Raw genomic sequence first — 6,750 nt, forward strand, 5'->3', positions numbered from 1 at the left:
GTACTCTTAGCAGATGTTAGAACAAGTAGAAATAAATCATTGTTACTTGAAGTTTATTAGTGAACTTAGTCATAAATGGTACTTTTATCTCTTGGCTAGATTATGCTAGTATTCCTAAAGTGATATGTGGCTGAGTTCTTTGTATGTTATTGCATGAATGTCTGTATTACCATTTGGCACTTCTGTACGGTGGGGTCATTTATTTATGTTTAACATATAGAAAACTGATTATGCGATATGCTGTTCACAACTACTCTACCTAACTTCTTATGCAGAATGGTTTATCTTTATTGATTTATATTCTGATATCAGTTGAATGATCTTTATTACCGGCTGCTGTTAGAAATCTTTCTAGATCGCATAACAAAAAGAAAAACACCCTGGGTTAGCGTAGATTAGATGTATTTTTCTTCATTAGATTACACTAGCATAGAGTTAATTTAGCAGTTAGAATTAAGACTATTTTAGAAGAATCCCTCCCCCTTTTTAGATTAATACCATCAGACTCTACGCACACACACACACCCATCACATTGGGAAACTGGTCCCATTACCCCCAGTCGGACCCGCTACTCCAAACGGGCAAGGAGCCGCCAACCAGGTTCCGGACCGGGTGGGTATCCCCCTTGTTGTTGACCCGACCTCGGGGCCCTCAACATTTCTGGCGCTAGAAGGAGGGCCAGCTATGAATGGCACATAATCCAAAATCCAAATACCATTCTAAGAGCAAATCACCCTCACCAACTTCCCTGACTTCCCCAATACGACTAAACTCGGAACTGGAAGTCGCTCGGACATCCACCGCTGCTATACATCCCGATACATCAGAACAACTTATTGTCGATCCCCCTGAAGTTCAAACCTTGATCCGTAAACTCCAGGGATTCTCTATTTTTAACCAGAAATCTGATAAATCTAAAGGCAGCTTGACTTCGCAATACAACCCTGCTCATCCCCTGACCCGATTGAAGAGTGAAAAGTTTGGCATTCAGCCAACTGAAATCCCTCTCCCCACTAGGAAAAGAGCAAGGAAAACATTTCAAGAGTCTGACAGAGAGACTCTTTCATCCACCTCATCCATTTCAACTCCCTCTCCGCGAAGTCGACCACCCACATCTCCACCTCAAATCACTCATCCATCTTCTGCAACCCTTCCTCCACAATCGTCAAAGATCATAACATCTCTATCTTCTCAACCTCAAAGATCATCTTCTACACTTTCACTAACCAACAACTCAGCGATGGCACAATCTCCATGGAACAACCCTGGGGCGGTTTTAATGCCTCCACCCCTGAGTCCAATACCTGCCCATCCCGAGAAGTGGTTTCCAAAGTTCAATCCAGAAACTGGAATGCTAGCTGAAGAACATATCAATAATTTCATGCTTTCTGTTAATCTCAACGGAGTTACCAACGAAGACTCCGTGGTCCGACTCTTCCCCTATACGATGCAAGGGACGGCCGGGTCATGGTACTTCTCGCTACCCTCCGGATCTATCACCAGCTGGGATATTTTTCAAAATCAATTTCTCACCAAATTCGGCGATGATAGATCGACAGCGACACTGATCAACGACCTGTCCAATCTTAAAGCTGAGGCTCGGGAACCCATTAAAGATTTTAACTTACGGTTCAACAAGATCCTCAATAAAATCCCCGCTGCTTCCCAACCCAGCGAGGAAGTAAGATGCGAATGGTACATCACGGCCTTACCTTCAAACTTGGCCATCTTCGTAGATAGGGCAAGCAAGACAACCTTAGTCGAAAATTTGGCTGAGGCATTAGTAGTCGAAAGACGCGTAGTAGCCTTAGAAAAGAGATCTACAATCGAAGAGCGTAAATCTAAGAAAATCTCTTTCAAAGAAGAAACCAAGAAGAAGCAAACGAAAGATCCTTTCGACATGGAAGGATTACAAAAGGTATTAAAGGCCATGTCAAATGAGATGATTGATATCAGGAAACAAGTAGCAGAATCGTCCCCAAGAAAGCCTTTTAGGAGTTTTAAGAGAAATACTCCTATGGAGACGAAGCCACCCAGCGTGGTCTCTAACGTAGAATCTGAAGAAGAAGAAGAAGAGAACACCGTTGAAACGCATACCGACGATGAAGAAGTGGTGGAACTGCAAGGAATGTGGGATTTCATCCTCCCACAAGAGGAAGATCAAGAAGCACTTCCGGTTAGCACAAGAAGCAGAAATCAACTTGATCCTCCCCAGACTACCCCAAAACAGAAGGGCGCAAGCCCTCCAGCAAAAGAAAAGGTCGCAACAAAGAAGACAACCCCTAAAGCGACCTCATTTAGCCCAGTCCAATCAGAGCAATCGCCTCCATCAAAGACACTAATAGTGTCGGATGAAATGGAGTATAACATCATCGACGACATGAAGAAGACTAGGGCTAATATCACCCTGTACGAGCTGAGCAAATTGAAACACCAACAGAAGATCATGATGAAAGAGTTACACGCCGTACCTACTGCGCCTCTACCTACAACTATAGCTTCCCATAATATAGGAAGACCCCCAATCAACGCGATCAATAAAATCGATCCAAATGACATCGCCTCGATTGGAGGGAGGTCTAGATCTCACACTCCCCTTTCCTCCTCACTTACGAGATCTTTAACAGAAACGTGCATAACTGCTTGGTTGATTCTGGTGCTTCAACCAATATTCTACCCAAGTCAATATGTGCCAAACTTAATGTTCAACCGCAAAAATCCGCAGTGCGCATAGTTCAACTTGATCGATCACAATTCGAAGTGATAGGCGAACTTAATCAAGTGAACATAAGACTATCGTCAAACCCCAAGGTGTGCCAGGTCATCGATATTCTAGTCGCTGACATCCCTGAATTTTATGGTCTAATTCTTAGCAGGGATTGGTCCGAGAAGCTCCACGGATATTTTTCGACTGACTGGTCGCACATGTGGTTACCCTTCAACGGGAAGCCAAATCAAATAAAGGTTGAACGAGAACTGCACCAAAAGTACATAGTGACGGACCTGGAGGGAGAGAACGAAGCCATAACATACAACAGCAGCATCATAGGCAACTATTTGGTAGACTCTTTCCTTGGAAATTTCAATGCTCACATATCACCATATTTAGAAAATTCAGTCGTGTCCCAAGTAGAAAAATTTTCCCAGACTGATGATTCCAAATGTGTTAGTTTCTTAGATAACCCTGTAAATACTTCTGTATTTTGGAAATTATATTTTGATGGCTCTAAGTCCAACGAGGGAGCGGGAGCAGGATGCGTCTTGATTAGCCCAGATGGAAATAAGACCATGCTCACATGCAGACTGGAGTTCGATTGCACGAACAACACAGCGGAATACGAAGCCTTGGTGCAAGGCCTATATAAAGCAATCGGCTCCAACGTCAAATATCTTCAAGTCTTTGGAGATTCCGAGATCATCGTCAAACAGGTACGTAACACCATACATTGCCTGTCTAGTCATTTAAAGAACTACCAATCTTTAGTGCAAGATCTCACTGCGCATTTTACAGCATTTAATATCTCATCAATCCCAAGACTTCACAATGCAAGCGCAGACCTGCTAGCAAACGTAGCCTCCAGACTCATTCCCTCCGAAGACTTTAGTCCAGATAGGTTTTCGATAGAATTAATTTTTAAACCGTCGATCCCTGACAACATCACCAACTGGAGAGTATTCAACGACGACCCAGACATCGTAAGTTTCCTTACCTCCGAAGGATCCTACTCAAACCAGATAATCGACGAGGACTGTCATGACCACCAAATACAACAAAGTAGCACTGATAACGCTATACCCAAATCAGTGGTCAAATTAGAAGATTTGTATGACTTAAAAAGTCGGTTCAAAAGGTCAGCTAACGCCAAACTTTACAGTTCAACTCTGAACTACGAATCAGTAAACTTAGGAACCGACGAGAAACCCCAAAACGTCAACCTAGGCCAAGGCCTAGCTCCTGAAGAAAAATCAGCATACATCCATCTGCTACGACAGTACAAAAACGTCTTTGCCTGGAACTACGATGAGCTGAAAACTTATAACACTTCTATCATTCAGCACACTATCCCTATGATCGACAACGAGAAACCCGTCCAACAAAAGCTCAGAAAAATCCACCCCAACCTGGAAAATCAGATAAAAACTGAGCTGAATAAGTTGTTGAGAGCCAGAATAATTTTCCCGGTCAGACATTCCAAATGGGTATCCAATATGGTACCTGTTAGGAAGAAAAACGGAGATATTAGAATCTGCATCGACTTCCGGAATCTCAACAAAGCCTGTCAGAAGGACAATTTTCCCCTCCCACCTATGGAGCAAATATTACAGGCTGTAGCAGGCTCAGAATTGATGTCTTTCCTGGATGGATTTTCAGGATATAATCAAGTGCTGGTACACCCAGACGATCAGCTAAAAACCACCTTCCGAACTAAGTGGGGTACCTACGCGTATCGAAAGATGCCGTTCGGTCTGATCAACGCCGGCGCTACTTTTCAAAGAGCTATGGATATTGCGTTCAAAGGGTTAATCAATAAATCAGTAGTGATTTACCTGGATGATATAACTGTGTACTCCAAAAAACGAAGCGACCATCTCAAAGATTTGAAGCAAATCTTTCAAAGATGTTTAAGGTATGGAATCTCGCTTAACCCGAAGAAATCTTTTTTCGCGTTGAGTGAAGGAAAATTGCTAGGATTCATAGTGTCCAAATCAGGCATTCACATCGAATCTGCCAGGATCAAAGAAATTTCTGAGATATCCATGCCCCATAACAAAAAGACCATGCAATCTTTCCTAGGACAGATCAATTTTGTGAAACGATTTGTCCCCGATTTTTCACGTATTATTTCTCCTTTACAAAAAATGATAAAAAAGAATTCAAGCTTTAAATGGGGTCTAGACGAGCACGAAGCGTTTAACTTAATCAAACAAGCCATCATCGACGCTCCATCCCTAGCAACCCCAAATTTTTCAGAACCATTTGTCTTATACACGTTTGCCTCAGAGCATTCTTATACTGCGATCTTGACCCAGGCAAACAAAGAAAAGGCAGAAGCCCCAATCGCATTCTTTAGCTCAAACTTACAAGGTGCTGAGCTGAAATATTCGGACGTAGAAAAACAAGCATATGCCGTCTTTAAAGCAGTCAAATATTTCAAACCCTTCTTGCTAAAGGCCCATACCAAGGTCATAGTACCATTCCCGGCGGTAAGAAACCTCCTGATTCAGAAAGACGTGGGCGAAAAGAGAGCGAATTGGATCACCGCCTTGCAAGAATACGACCTGGAAATCAAGCCGGCACACATCGTAAGAGGCCAAGGCTTCTGCAAGATGTTAGCTGGAGCATCGCAAATCCCCGAAGAGTCACCTGAAGAGGTACACGCGTATGAGGTAAGCCTAAACGACGCAGAATCATTTTATGCCGACATCATTTCTTTCCTAAAGAACGGATATGCTCCATTTCACCTGGATCACATAAAAAAGAGAGCTCTGAGGTTAAAAGCTAAACAATACCAGCTCGTAAATGATGTCTTATTTAAAAGAAACTATGATTCTGTGCTTCTTAGATGTCTTGAGAAAACTGAAGCCGAAAAGGTTTTGCAGGAACTCCACGATGGACCAGTAGGTGGACACTATGCCGGAGAAGCCACCGCACACAAAATCTTACGTGCAGGATACTACTGGCCCACGCTGTTCAAAGATTCGTACAATCACGTGAGAAAATGCCAAGTCTTCCAAACTGCTGCAGGAAAACAAAAGAAGTCATCCATGCCACTGCAGCCGGTTAACATCGAACAACCGTTCAGCCAATGGGGCCTGGACATAATAGGTGAGATCGTTCCTCACTCCTCTAAACAACATAGGTATATCCTCACTGCAACTGACTATTTTACTAAATGGGTAGAGGCAGTTCCGCTCAAGACAGCTAATTCTGAAAACATTGTTGAATTCATAGATCAGTTTATCATTACTAGGTTTGGATTGCCAACGGCCTTAATATTTGATAACGCTTCATATTTTTCTGGAAATACCATGACTGAGTTCGCACTCAAAAGAGGGTTCAAACCGAAGTATTCTGCCAACTACTATCCGCAAGGCAATGGGTTGGCTGAATCAACGAACAAGAACCTAATCAGGATTATCAAAAAGACAGTTGACCAAAACCAAAAGAATTGGCACAAAGCACTGGTAAATGCCTTATGGGCAGACAAAATTACCAAGAAAGCCTCTATTGGGACTTCTCCCTTTAATTTGGTTTACGGGAGAGAAGCAGTTCTTCCTACTCACTTACTCATCCCCTCTTTGTCCTTAGTACAATACATTGATGAAGTACCTACTTCTCCCTTACAACTAAGGCAAATGGAGGTAATCAAGTTAGAAGAACGACGAGAACAGGCCAAGAAAACCCATGCTCACCACCAAGCGCTGATAAAATCCTCTTTTGACTCGAACATAAAGACCAGAAAAAACTTCCAGATGGGTGATCTAGTTTTGAAGTGGGATAAGGCTCACGAAGAAAAGGGCAAACATACGAAATTCCAGAAGCTATGGCTTGGTCCTTTTCAAATCGTAGAAGTCATAGGCCCGTCGACTTTTGTGTTGCAGGACTTGACAGGCAGGAGAGATTCTTTGCCTGTAAACGGACAAATCCTCAAAATGTATTTCCCATAGAAGGTCATCCTTCTGTTTTTGTAAGATAGTTTTAAATTTTCATGTTAGTTTTCATTTTTCATAGATAGGGCTGGTTGTGA

Source organism: Pinus tabuliformis, chromosome 7, assembly GCF_031772625.1.
Source record: "Pinus tabuliformis cultivar Carrire ecotype Pingquan chromosome 7, CPIR1, whole genome shotgun sequence".
NCBI classification, from domain to species: domain Eukaryota; kingdom Viridiplantae; phylum Streptophyta; class Pinopsida; order Pinales; family Pinaceae; genus Pinus; species Pinus tabuliformis.